A 15,125-nucleotide genomic window follows, 5' to 3' on the forward strand; every position below is an offset into this window, starting at 1 on the left:
AATTTGCGATGGCTAAAGGCATTATGGAGGTTGTGATGCTCAGACTAGGGTTTATATGAAGGACAGATTATAGAGACATGGATAGGATATGGCAGGCCACTGAGGAAAGGCACAGAATGGACAAAGGTGAAAGTAAATGAGTGAAAGGTACATTCAGTTGTAGCTTTATGACAGAATGGTCAGGATTTGATTCATTTCTGATTCTAGAGCACCCAATGTGATACATAATAACCAGGAATTCAGTAAATGTTTGTGATGTGAGACATTGAAGAATTATGCCTGAAAGTGGATGGGTTTGAATGTTTTGGAGGAGACATAATGAAACAAGTATTGGAAAGAAATAAACTAAGATAGGGGAGAGAAAGATGACAGGGAAACTAATTAGTAAGACTATTACAAAAATCTAGTTATGAGGCAACAAGAGTATCTCCCAGCCTAACAAGAAAATCTAGACTATAAGATCTTAACTTTTGCTTGACACCATCAGAGTTGGTAAGTTCACAGGGCAGCCAATTAGTCTGAAATCAAAGAAAAGACAGGTGCCTCCAAGAAGCTGGAAGGTGAGCACTGACTTACTAGTGGCAAAGTATGGGCAGAATTAAGGCTGCAATAGTAAGAAGCATTAAGCTAAAAATTTTTAAGGAATTGCTAAATAGACCCTAGCTGCTGCAGACAGGGATATTGGCACTCATTTGTAGGATTTTCTCCATGACTTTCTATGGGGCACTCTAGAGAATGATCAAAAGATAAGAGATCTGGAAAAGTGTCCAAGGAAAAGGTTTTATCCTGTATGAGAACTTTGTCTCCTATAGAACAAAGTCTTAGGCCACTGGGAGAAAGGCAGCAAACCCTGTTGTCCCAAGGCACAGGGAAGGCCCACTACTGCTTGGAGGAAGGTAAAAGAAAAGCCTGTCTCTGGGGAGGGGCAGAAAACTTCCCTGACTCAGTGCCATTTGAGGACTCCTGCTGCTGGAGGAGAGCAGAAAACAGTGACCTGCAGAAGTCTCGCCTGAGACACAGGGTGCAGCTTAGCTGCCATGGGAAAGAAGATGGTTGATCAACTAAGCTCCACTGCCAAGACTCAAGCACACAGGACCTACCTGAGAATGAGGCTGGACCAGGACAACAGAGAACCTCCCAGCCCCTGCCCCCACTAATAAGTAAACCCTGTCCAACATGGGGGTAGGGGGAGGAACAAGAGTGTGGAGAGAAATACTTTCTGAGGCACGGGCATAGGGGTGTCTGAAAGCTGAGTACAGAGTAAGGAGGGAAAACCTTTCCCTTTTGTGTGCTGTTTAGAGGATAAACTGTAGGGAGGTGAAGATCCTGTCGAGGAGCCCAGATAGCAACTTAGATAGGGTGGTAGCAGTTGAGCAAGTATACAGTGATCGGATTTTGATTTTGTTTCTAAGCCAGAGCCTATAGGATTTGCTGATATATTAGATATAGGATGTAAGAAAAATATAGGAGTCGAAGATGACTGAAGCTTTTGGACTAAGCAGTTGAAAGGTGGGTTTGGGAGGTTAGGGGGCAAATTAAGAGTTCTAGATATTTATTGTAGAAAACTATTCATAACCATTTAGAAAATTCATAATTATCTCCACATTACCCTTCATATCCTTGTGTATAGGTGCTAAAGGAAAGGCTTGCAGAACTGAAAGCATTCTTATCAAGGTGCTTCTTCCATGAAGAACTGAACATTTCCCTGGTCCTTTTATACTAGTGGGCCTTGCTATCTAGTTTTGCAACATGGGAGATTTTCTCTTCATCCATAGTCTTGGTTGGTAGAAAATGTGACTTGAGACTTTAGAGATGATATTTACCACTGTGTTTCAAACCTTAGAACTAATTTGCAACTTTTAAGTTCCTTAATTTTTTGATGTCATCTTCCCTTCTCAATCTGGAGTCAGCAGTGTGTGCGGATTCATATGCTAACACGTCTTTTCAAGTAGGAATTACAAACTTTATTGGAAGAAAAGGGGATATTGAGGATATTAGGAAATGGTTTCATTATTCGGTCCCTCAGAACTATTTATGATGCTCATAAGGGAAATTGTGTTTCAAAATAAAATGGATCTGCAGGTATTATTCCTTATTGGCTTAAAATGGAAGGGACAAACTGTTCCTCTTCAAACTAGCTTCCCATGGTAATCTGACCATAGGAAATGAAATAGTGTTTAATTGCTGAGGGTGGGGAAGAAATACTTTCTTCAAAATGGGAAATGTTTAGGAGCAGGATTGTAGAAACTTCAAGAATGCAGCCTTCCAGCCACCAGGATCACAATCCTGAAGTGCTACAAGGCTCACAATGAGGTTTGCAGACAGTGTCCCTCAAAACAACTGAAATGCTTGTTGAACATTCAGTTTCTTGGGCTTCATCCCAGATCTCCTGCTTCACATTCTGATGTTGGGGCCAGGACTTAGCATTTTTAAAAAGTGATAACCCCAAGTTTAGGTCTCTAGTGTACCCTGCAGCTTCTGGTTTTCTCATTTGTGTCTCTCCCAAGTAGTAATATTTACCATGTATTGAATGTTGATTATGTATCAAGCATTTTGAAAATGTTATCTCTTTGAAATTTCACCCTGAAAAGAGTATATAGTCATGTTTGCAGATGGGAGTTATACTCAGAGAGGTTACATAGATTGCTCAAGTTTATATAGCTGATGAGTTGAGAATCTGGATTTGTTTCTACGTTTGTGGATTTCAAAGTCTACACATTTCCTGTTGTGCTTTGTGCTTCTCATATAAGTCAACATTTTTAGGCCATATATCAACTAGTTGGCATTAGCCAAACCAGCAAACTCCCACGTAGTCAGCAGAATTGAGTGCTGTTATTATTCTGATTAATAAAGTCACTATGGTACATATAAAATACCAGCATTCAAAACCTAGAATAAGACCTACATAAAATAATATCAAATGAGTTTAATTTTCTTGATAATGCCAAAGGTACTGGAGTATTTTGCAGTACTTTGAGATTATTATTATGAACCTCAATTATCATTATACAGTATTGAACAAAAGAATTCTATTCATTTTAGTGTTCTTGCTCTTTGGATAATTAATAACAGATAACACATGGAGTTCCATATGACAAAAATGAATGCTGTGTTTTGTAAATTCAAAGAACATGCAAATCTTCTATCAACTCTATTCATTCTATGAGCAAGGGCAGCCTTTTTCCAAGGGATATTGCTAGCTTATGTCAGTGTTTTCCAAATCTGGCTTTATAGCAAAATCAGCCATATGGATTACAGGTTATAGAAGACTGGAAAATTCTTAAAAATACAGATTCCTGGGTTTTACTGCTAAAGATTTTGATTTGGCAAGTCTTAAGTGGAGCCAGAGAATCACTGTTCAGAAAGCTTCCAAGTGATTCTCATGGAAGCCAAGTTTGGGAATATCTGGCTCCTGTAATTTGAAGATGAATGAATTTGAAGATGATACTAGGAGTATACAGTCACTCAAAATACCTTCATAATATGTTTTCAAACTCTAAAATTTCTCTTTGGGACAGCCATTCATTTAGATTCTTCCCTTTGAAAACTGCTTTTACAAGAGTCTTACCTTTGTGAATACATGAAACTAAGACATAAAGTATTTGTGGCTTCTGGTGCTTTCCTCTCTCAAGAGTGAGGATGCATAAGAGAATTTTTGAGAGAATAAGGGAGTGGAAGATTGTGGGCACATGGGTGGGTTCAGAATATCAAAGTGAGGATTACCAAAACCAAACTGGTCCATTCTGTACATATGCCTAGAATAGTATTAGTATTAGTTAGTTTTGTGAGTTAGTTTTTGTTAGTTGTCCTCAAGGTTAGTATTGTCTTCAAGTCAGTATTTGTTGTTTTTCAAGTTGAGGCACATATTTCCAGAATCCTTTGAGTGTAACTCCTTTTTTCAATATTCTTAGAAAGAAGAGGGAACATTGTTTCCTGCTGTTTAAACTATTTCTAGTCTCAGACTTGGAATTATGGGGCATTGGCATCCTGTTTTGTGAGATCAATAATTCCTGCTCATAACCATTCAACTTCAAGGAAAAGTTGATTAGAGATTTCCAGAAAACAGAAAAAAAAAGAGGAATTATGTTTCCCTGGTGTGTTCTGAAATGAAGTGGCACCCCAGACCACTGATAAAGATATGTTACATTTTTGGAGGGGGAAGGGTCCTAAGTCTCCATAACATTTTAAACTGAGAACATTTTTTATGTGTTATATGGTACCATGAATGTTTTTACCATGAATCTGATTGGTATATTCCTCCTGGATTTTTAGTCAGTGGCTCAATTATTATTTTGGTTTGTTATATCCCCCAAATAAAAATGTGTACATATGTAATTATAGTCAACAAACAAACCATTTTACTAATTGGGTAGAGGTACTTTTTTCTAATAAAAAAAATATTTAAGGAGCGCCTGGGTGGCTCAGTCGGTTGAGCGTCCGATTTTGGCTCAGGTCTGATCTCACTTGAATCTTGAGTTCAAGCCCTGCATTGGGCTCTGTGCTGCTAGCTTAGAGCCTGGAGCCCACTTCAGATTCTGTGTCTCCCTCTCTCTCTGATGCTCTCCTGCTCACACTCTGTGTCTCTCTCGCTCTGAAAAATAAATAAACATTAAAAAATTTTTAAAAGTATTTAATCAGGTTTTTTTTTTACCAGAAGGATGGAGGGAAGCACTGGTTATCTGTATCTTGAGTATGGTTGCTAGTTTCCAGTTTGCCAGTATTACTTAAGGACAGGTTCTGTTTGCTTGTTAGATATCACATGAGGGAGAGCCTACAGAATCAAGGACTAGCCATAACCCAAAGGCATCTGGATTCAAAGAGAATCTGATTTATAAAGAAAGAAACACTAGGGGCAAAAGCAAGAATATTTTGAAAGAAACAATTGTTTCAGGAGTTTAAAAATATTTTGATAAAATGTTTCTGTGCCCTTTCCCTCAATATTTAGACTATGTAACAGGTGGACATGGGACACCTAGAATAGAGACTATATATCCCAGATTCCGTTATAATCACTGGCTAAGTTCCAGCCAATGCAGCATATGCAGAGTTGCTTGTGAACATTCTGGAAGGAGTCCTTAAAAGAGGAGTTTTAGGGGCACCTGGGTGGCTCAGTCGGTTAAGCGTCTGACTTCGGCTCAGGTCATGATCTCGCGGTCTGTGAGTTCCAGCCCCGCGTCGGACTCTGTGCTGACAGCTCAGAGCCTGGAGCCTGTTTCAGATTCTGTGTCTCCCTCTCTCTCTGCCCCTCCCCTGTTCATGCTCTGTCTCTCTCTGTCTCAAAAATAAATAAACGTTAAAAAAATTTTTTTTAAAAGAGGAGTTTTATCACATTTTTTTCTTTCTTTCTTTCTTTCCATCTTCTGGCTGACTGGAGTGGTTGGTGCTAGAGGAGCCATTTTGGAATGTGATGTAGAAACTGTATATGGAAGATAGCAGAACAACAAGATAAAGGAAACTTTGGCCTAGGTTATTGTGTATTCGCATATCAGCTTGTCCTGGCCTGCTAACCTGTAATTATACATGGAACAGAATGCACTGTTATTTAGTTGAGGGACATTTAGCACCATGGTAAAGAACATAGACTCAGAAATCAGAAACCAGACTTGTTTGAATCTTGAGTCTGTTTCTTACTAGCTATGTGACATTGAGCAAATTAAAGTAATGAATGATGCTTCCATATCCTCTTATAAAATAGGTTAATTATAACATTTAACTCATGAATTTGCTGTAAGGATTAAATGGGACAGTGTTTATAAAATACATAGATAGCAGTGTCTGGCACATGGAAAGCTATAAATAATAGCCATTATTATTTGAACTATAATTATTTTTATACTTTTGAGATCACAGAAGAAACTAATCCTAATTAACGCAGATGCTCTGGTACATACAATAGCGCCTGGTACAAAGTGGGTGCTTAATTAATATTTGGAATGAATTTCTGTTTACCTTTAAGTTCACATACTATAACAACCTGAAAAGTGACATTAAAGAATATTGCAGCATTCATTAACCATTTGAATTATGAGCAAACCAATTAGAGACCAAAAAGGATTATTAGCTTTGTGTTCAGGTGATTACCTGGATATAGTAGTGTTCTTGGCACTACTATATCCCAATGGAATCCCAAGCATCAATGGCCATTAACCACATACAAGTTCAGCAACTGCTCACATGGTCACTGCTCTCAGTTCTCAGTCCTGTGCATCTGTCACGGCATAAGGCTGTTAACCCATTGAAGGCTCCTCTGTTCCTGGCATGTGTACAGACTATCCCTGTGGCACCAGCCATTGGGATACACTCAGAAAAGACCAATCCATTTATTATTAACCATATAAAGACCATAATTAAGAAGGAAGTCCACAGCCAAGAAAATGCCATAATTTACTGAATTAAAACAAATTACTCAAAAACAGAATTATTCAATATTGAGGAAAGAGGTACTTAGCTATTGTCTTTTTTTCTAAGCACCAATAATTTGGGTCAACCAAACTTTAAGAGTGAGTTCTATTTTGTAAACTAGCCCTATGTTCATACTCTATATGCATGACATGCTTTTTCAAGTAGTGTTGAAAGGAACATATGATCTCCATTCTATTATTTCTCCAAATATAGAACATACAAAACTTCAGGAAAAGTGTATGACATCTGTAATATTTATAGATTTCTATAAAAAACTTTGCTACTATATAGAGCATACAGTTAGTTTAAAGTTGCTCTTTTGTAACCAGTCCATACATTTTCTTTAAAGTTACTATAAATTAGACCTACACTATCTAGAATTTGACTGCCTTATAAAGAAGATGAAAGAGTCTATAGTATAAGTATAAAACTAATAAAGAAATGTATCTGACTCAACAATAGTATACTTGGTATTTTCTTTCCCTTATATGCACAGTTTAAAAAATTTCATTACTCAATGGCGCAATTTTGCATTTAAATATGAATTCATTTAATTTTGCTTTGCAATCAGGTAAATTAGTGAGAAGGAATCTAAACAATATGCTTTAATTGCGTTTATAAATTATTCTCTCTGTCCTTCATGAGCATTCTTTCTTTTTTAGATATTGAAATGTAGTGTCTAAATATAAAGTGCAGTAACATCTGGTTCTAATTGCCGGTTTGAATAATATAGACAGACCTTCAACATTTCATGCTTTTGAAAGGATGCATTTAGTAGGAGGTACTGAGTCAAAGGTTGTAAAAATTTTGTGCCACTAAAAATAGTTGAAATCTCAGATGCATTTAAAATGGAAATTACCACTTTCTGAGCAAATAATTCCTTCAACATAAGGTGTATGTATGCTAGAAATGGTTCATCAAAAGAATCTTTTTGCTTTTTTTATATCTTATATATCATCATTCTTAAAACCACAGTACTTTTATTTTTTACAGAGTCTAATTCTTACTCAAATCCTGAAGTAAACATTCAATTCAAAAATCACTGAACCCACATGTAACGCAAAGTTTCATGTTTAGGGTTATCTTTTAGATTATTTTTAGATTAACCATGATAAGCTGGAGTAGAACAGCTCAGTTGCCCTCATGGATTGAAGCAGATTGGTTGTTGTGCTGGCAGGACTATGTGCCCAAATGTGTGTGTATCTTAGGAATTATGTGTGACAGATCACTGTCTCATCAAAAAGTCCCAAGGAGTGCATATTTATATGTTTAAGCCTTTCTTCCTTCTTCCCTTGACCATAAAGATCTTTCCCCAAATACTTATCCCATTCATAACTGTTTTCCAAGTTCTGATTTTGTAGCTTTATTGCTGCAACACTCTTGAGAAAGAAATATAAATGTAAAAAACTTTCATCTGATAAACTCTCCATGAATAACTGTTGTCTTATGCTTAAATCAATACAATAATCTGATGTCTTAGAACATTGTTGTATTAGATAATTCAGTAGGTAATAATGTATTTGGACATATAATTGTATTTAGAATAAAATCTAGTATATATCTGAATTCAAGATGTCCTTACAAAGAAGCATTACTCCCTTTCTTGAAGGTCAGTGCCACTGAGAAGGTCATCTGAATGTTCAGGAAGTGTCTCTTTATAAAACTTATTGGGCACCTGAGACCATGTGGGCTGTGAACATTCTGACATGTTGAAAATGACCACTTCTGAAATAGTATTTTACAATTCATCTTGGCAGATTCCTGCTTTGAAATTATCAATTAAACTGATATTTTGAACTGATTATTATGGTGACCATTTGAGATGGACCAACATCTCTCTCCATGGTACAACAGCAATGGGCCTGCTGCTTAGTGCTGGGTGTAAAACTCATTGTGTTTAAGACTTGGAGCCAGACTTCTGGGTTCAAACCCAGATTTTCTATTTATTAGATGTGTTACCTTGAGTAATTTATTGTTTATTTATTTATTTTTTGAGAGAGAGACCAAGAGCAAGCTGGGGAGGGGCAGAGAGAGAGAGAGAGGGAGAGGGAGACACAGAATCCTAAGTAGGCTCCAGGCTCCAAGCTGTCAGCACAGAGCCTGATGCAGGGCTCAAACTCACGGACTGCGAGATCATGACCTGAGCCAAAGTCAGACGCTTAACCACTGAGCCATCCAGGCACCCCTGTTACCTTGAGTAATTTAACTACTTTCATTGCACCTTGTTTTCTCATCTGTAAAATGAGAAGAATAATAGTTCTTACTTCACAGATGGTAGTGATACCTCAATGAGTTAAATTACATTAACTGCTTATTATTACTGAGATTATTTTGGGCTCTTTTTTTTTTAAATGACTTTATTGAGAAGCTAGGATCTAAGTAATCTCTCTATAGGCATATTCTAAGCAGAAAACTTGGTCAGGAAAGCAGATGTGAAGGTGAAGAATTCAATGCAGAAGGTATGAGCCAACTCTAAGCCAGCACCAGCAATGAATCTAGTCACCCTTTTTTTGGAAACAGACCCAAGGCAACTAGTCATAGCTCAGACATTTTGATCCCCTGGACCAAAAAGATTGTGAATCTGCCCCAATGTCTATAGGGAAAAAGTTTTTACCCACCAAAACCTCTTAGGAACCACGCCTTCTAGTAAGACACAAGCTCAGGTTGTGGTTCTGTCACAATTTCTGTGAGTTCTGGTCCCTGGGTTAGAGTAATGCTCAAATTCCTCCTATCATATTAATCTTTCTTCCTAACTCAGTTGCCAGAGACTTCTTGACTGGAAGAACTTCACAGTAGTCAATGGTTTTATAGCATGCAAATTAGCACCTTATGCTCTGTGAAAATGACCCCAAAATATGGCTGTTAAAAATACTACTACGGGGCGCCTGGGTGGCACAGTCGGTTAAGCGTCCGACTTCAGCCAGGTCACGATCTCGCGGTCCGTGAGTTCGAGCCCCGCGTCAGGCTCTGGGCTGATGGCTCAGAGCCTGGAGCCTGTTTCCGATTCTGTGTCTCCCTCTCTCTGCCCCTCCCCCGTTCATGCTCTGTCTCTCTCTGTCCCAAAAAATAAATAAAAAACAATGAAAAAAAAATTAAAAAAAAATACTACTACTAATAATCTCCTGATAATCTCAGCTATTGTTAAATAAAATTGGTTGAGCGTATAACTAACATGGAATGAGGTGTTACACTTTGTCAATTTTGATTAATGGAAATTTTAAGGAATAAATGTCTCTATTAATGTTTTGCTCCTTTATTTTACTATCCTACTGGAAAACATCATCTAATTTAAAGGGAAGTTTTAGTTTTGAGCATGATTTGTTGCAATTAATGCAACTGCCTGGCTCAGGTCCTAAACATTTATTTTTTATTTTTTATTATTTATTTTTTCTTTAAATTTACATCCAAGTTAGTTAGCATGTAGTGCAACAAAGATTTCAAGAGTGGATTACTTAATGCCCTTTAAGCCATTTAGTCCATCCTCCCTCCCACAACCCCTCCAGCAATCCTCAGTTTGTTCTCCATATTTATGAGTCTCTTCTGTTTTGTCCCTGTTTTTATATTATTTTTGTGTCCCTTCCCTTATGTTCATCTGTTTTGTCTCTTAAAGTCCTCATATGAGTGAAGTCATATGTTTTTTGTCTTTCTCTGACTGACTAATTTCACTTCTCATGATACCCTCCAGTTCCATCCACGTAGTTGCAAATGGCAAGATTTCATTCTTTTTGATTGCCACGTAATGCTCCATTGTATATATATACCACATCTTCTTTTTCCATTCATCCATAGATGGACATTTGGGCTCTTTCCATACTTTGGCTATTGTGGATAGTGCTGCTATAAACATGGGGGTGCTTGTGTCCCTTCGAAGCAGCACACCTGTATCCCTTGGATAAATACCTGGTAGTGCAATTGCTGGGTCATAGAGTAGTTCTATTTTTAATTTTTTGAGGAACCTCCATCCTGTTTTCCAGAGTGGCTGCACCAGCTTGCATTCCCACCAGCAATGCAAAAGAGATCCTCTTTATCCTCATCCTCACCAACATCGGTTGTTGCCTGAGTTGTTAATGTTAGCCATTCTGGCAGGTGTAAGGTGGTATTGATTTGTATTTCCCTGATGATGAGTGATGTTGAGCGTTTGTTCATGTGTCGGTTGGCCATCTGGATGTCTTCCTTGGAGAAGTGTCTATTTATGTCTTTTGCCCATGTCTTCACTGGATTATTTGTTTTTTGGGTGTTGAGTTTGATAAGTTCTTTATAGATTTTGGATACTAACCCTTTATCTGATATGTTGTTTGCAAATATGTTCTCCCATTGTGTCGGTTGCGTTTTAGTTTTGCTGATGGTTTCCTTCGCCGTGCAGAAGCTTTTTATTTTGATGAGGTCCCAGTAGTTCATTTTTGCTTTTGTTTCCCTTGCCTCCAGAGACGTGTTGAGTAAGAATTTGCTGCGGCCAGGATCAAAGAGGTTTTTGCCTGCTTTCGTCTCGAGGATTTTGATGGCTTCCTGTCTTACACTGAGGTCTTTCATCCATGTTGAGTTTATTTTTGTGTATGGTGTAAGAAAGTGGTCCAGGTTCATTCTTCTGCATGTCACTGTCCAGTTTTCCCAGCACCACCTGCTGAAGAGACTGTCTTTATTCCACTGGATATTCTTTCCTGCTTTGTCAAAGATTATTTGGCCATACATTTGTGTGTCCATTTCTGGGTTCTATTCAGTTCCATTCATCTGAGTGTCTGTTTTTGTGCCAGTACCATACTGTCTTGATGATTACAGCGTTGTAGTATAGCTTGAAGTCTGGGATTGCAATACTTTCTGCTTTGATTTTCTTTTTCAAGATTGCTTTGGCTATTCGGGGTCTTGTCTGGTTCCATACAAATTTTAGGATTATTTGTTCTAGCTCTGTGAAGAATACTGGTGTTATTTTGATAGGGATTGCACTGAATATGTAGATTGCTTTGGGTAGTATCGACATTTTAACGGTATTTGTTCTTCCTATCCAGGAGCATGGAATCTTTTTCCACTTTTTTTGTGTCTTCTTCAATTTCTTTCATAAGCTTTCTATAGTTCTCAGTGTATAGATTTTTCACCTCTTTGGTTAGATTTATTCCTAAGTATTTTATGGTTTCTGGTGCAACTGTAAATGGGATCAATTCCTTGATTTCTCTTTCTGTCGCTTCATTGTTGGTGTATAGGAATGCAACCGATTTCTGTGCATGGATATTATATCCTGCAACTTTGCTGAATTCATGGATCAGTTCTAGCAGTTTTTTTGGTGGAATCTTTTGGGTTTTCCATATAGAGTATCATGTCATCTGTGAAGAGTGAAAGCTTGACCTCCTCCTGGCTGATTTGGATGCCTTTTATTTCTTTGTGTTGTCTGATTGCAGAGGTTAAGACTTCCAATACTATGTTGAATGGCAGTGGCAAGAGTGGACATCCCTGTCTTGTTCCTGACCTTAGGGGGGAAGCCCTCAGTTTTTCCCCATTGAGGGTGATATTAGCGTTGGGTCGTTGATATATGGCTTTTATGATCTTGAGGTGTGATCCTTCTATCCCTACTTTCTTGAGGGTTTTTATCAAGAAAGGATGCTGTAATTTTGTCAAATGCGTTCTCTGCATCTATTGAGAGTGGTTCTTGTTCTTCCTTTTAGTGATGTGATGAATCACAATGATTGTTCTGTGGATATTCAACCAGCCCTGCATCCCAAGTATAAATCCCACTTGGTGGTTGTGAATATTTTTTTTCATGTATTGTTGGATCTGGTTGACTAATATCTTGTTGATGATTTTTGCATCCATGTTCATCAGGGAAATTGGTCTATAGCTCTCCTTTTTAGTGGGGTCTCTGTCTGGTTTTGGAATCAAGGTAATGCTGGCTTCATATAAAGGGTTTGGAAGTTTACCTTCCATTTCTATTTTTTGGAACAGCTTCGAGGGAAGAGGTGCTAACTCTTCCTTAAATGTTTGGTAGAATTCCTCTGGAAAGCCATCTGGCCCTGGACTCTTGTTTTTTGGGAGATTTTTGATTACTAATTCGATTTCTTTACTGGTTATGGGTCTGTTCAAATTTTTTATTTCTTCCTGTTTCAGTTTTGATAGTTTATATGTTTCTAGGAATTTGTCCATTTCTTCCAGATTGCCCATTTTATTGGCATATAATTGCTCATGATATTCTCTTATTGTTGTTTTTATTTCTGCTATATTGGTTGTGATCTCTCCTGTTTCATTCTTGGTTTTATTTCTTTGGGTCCTTTCCTTTTTCTTTTTGATCAAACTGGCTAGTGGTTTATCAATTTTGTTAATTCTTTCAAAGAACAAGCTTCTGGTTTCATTGATCTGTTCTACTGGTTTTTTTGGTTTTGAGAGCATTAATTTCTGCTCTAATCTTTATTATTTGCTATCTTCTGCTGGTTTGGGGTTTTATTTGCTGTTCTTTTTCCAGCTCTTTAAGGCATAAGGTTAGGTTGTATATCTGAGATCTTTCTTCCTTCTTTAGGAAGGCCTGGATTGCCATATACTTTCCTCTTATGACCACCTTTCCTGCATCCCAGAGGTTTGGGGTTGTGGTGTTATCATTTCATTGGCCTCCATGAACTTTTTAATTTCCTCTTTAACTGCTTGGTTAGTCCATTCATTCTTTAGTAGGATGCTCTTTAGTCTCCAAGTATTTGTTATCTTTCCAAATTTTTTCTTGTGGTTGATCGAGTTTCATAGCATTGTGGTCTGAAAATATGCATTGTATGATCTCGATCTCTTTGTACTTGTTGAGGGCTGATTTGTGTCCCAGTATATGGTCTATTCTGGAGAACGTTCCATGTTTACTGGAGAAGAATGCATATTCTGATGATTTAGGATGAAATGTTCTGAATATATCTGTTAAGTCCATCTAGTCCAGCGTGTCATTCAAAGCCATTGTTTCCTTGTTGATTTTTTGATTAGATGATCTGTCCATTGTTGTAAGTGGGGTGTTTAAGTCCCCTACCATTATGGTATTATTATCAATGAGTTTCTTTATGTTTGTGATTAATTGATGTATATATCTGGGTACTCTCACATTTGGCGCATAAATGTTTACAATTGTTAGGTCTTCTTGGTGGATAGACCCCTTGATTATGATATAATGTCCTTCTTCATCTCTTGATACAGTCCTTATTTTAAAGTCTATATTGTCTGATATAAGTATGGCTACTCTGGCTTTCTTTTGTTGACCATTGGCATGATAGATGGTTCTCCATCCCCTTATTTTCAATCTGAAGGTGTGTTTAGGTCTAACGTGGGTCTCTTGTAAACAGCATATAGATGGATCTTGTTTTCTTATCCATCCTGTTACCCTATGTCTTTTGATTGGAGCATTTAGTCCATTGACGCTTAGAGTGAATACTGAAAGATATGAGTTTATTGCCATTATGTTTCTTGTAGAGTTGGAGTTTCTGATGGTGTTCTCTGCTCCTTTCTAGTCTTTGTCGCTTTTGGTTTTTATTTATTTATTTATTTGTTGTTGTTGTTGTTGTTGTTTTTCATATTTTCTCCCCTCAGAGAATGCCTCTTAAAATTTCGTGCAGGGCCGGTTTAGTGGTCACAAACTCCTTTAAACAAATATGGAATGCTTCACAAATTTGTGCATCATCCTGGTGCAGGGTCCATGCTAATCTTCTCTGTATTGTTCCAATTTTAGTATATGTGCTGCCGAAGTGAGCACAGGTCCTAAACATTTCCTAAGTAATTTTGTAATAAACAGCCTCTGGTTTAGGAGCCTTTCATCCAAACTTCCAACCAGATCCATTTCACTGCCGAAGTTATAATTTTTTAAATAAAGCTTTTCGTATCTGTTCCATGACTCATTAACTTAAAACTCATCAGTAATTCTTACATAACCTAAAGAAGAAAGCTCAAGGGCTCCTGGGTGGCTCAGTCGGTTAGGTGTCCAACTTTGGCTTAGTTCATGATCTCATAGTTCATGAGTTCAAGCCCCACATCTGGGTCTGTGCTGACGGCTCAGAGCCTGGAGCCTGCTTGGAATTCTGTGTCTCCCTCACTCTCTGCCCCTCCATCACTCACTTTCTGTCTCTTTCTCAAAAATTAATAAACATTAAAAATTTTTTCATAAAGCTCCTTTATTCTATATATGATCCTTCATAATCTGCACCTGCTTTTCTACATAGTCTCATCTTAGAAAAAAAAATGTTTTCATCTAACAGCCAATTCTTTGCTATCTTCCATGGTCCTTCTCATTTCTATGTAGTTGAGCACATTATCTTTCTATATGAAATGCCTTTTCCCACGATGTCTACTTGGTAATCTCATACTCATCCATACTGCCTTCTCTGTGAGGCCTTCTTAAGGATCTCAGATCTAAGCTAGATGGTTCTTGTTTTGGGTATCCATGACATTTCTATACTTCAATTATAGCTCTTATCATTTTGTGCTAAACTTCTCATTTATTCTTTGCTACCCTCCTCCCACTCACAAACTGAAGTCAAGCTGTTCATATCTTATTCCAAAGTAGGGCAAAATAACTAACAAAATATTGGTACTCAATAAATGCATTAGAATGAATTTTTTTATTTAAATTGTTTTCTAGTCTCTAGGTTCAACCATCAAAAAATATGATGCGATAACTTCTATCTTGTCACTTGAAAGATGTTGTTTTAGATTCAATGTAATTCTAAAGAGAGAGAATTGTGAGCGAGGAGAAAGAAGCCCAGCTATGGGATCTTCTC

At 37.5% G+C, this 15,125-nt stretch overlaps 1 non-coding gene across 1 annotated transcript; it reads right to left on the reverse strand.

Annotated features, from left to right (window-relative positions):
• Positions 1–13,997: 13,997 nt before the first annotated feature.
• On the reverse strand, positions 13,998–14,104 carry LOC125912056 (U6 spliceosomal RNA). Its single transcript, XR_007454607.1, has one exon. It is a non-coding gene; the product is annotated as a U6 spliceosomal RNA (small nuclear RNA).
• Between the last annotated feature and the right edge of the window lie 1,021 nt (positions 14,105–15,125).

The sequence above is a fragment of the Panthera uncia genome, assembly GCF_023721935.1.
Source record: "Panthera uncia isolate 11264 chromosome C1 unlocalized genomic scaffold, Puncia_PCG_1.0 HiC_scaffold_3, whole genome shotgun sequence".
In the NCBI taxonomy this organism is placed as follows: Eukaryota; Metazoa; Chordata; class Mammalia; order Carnivora; family Felidae; genus Panthera; species Panthera uncia.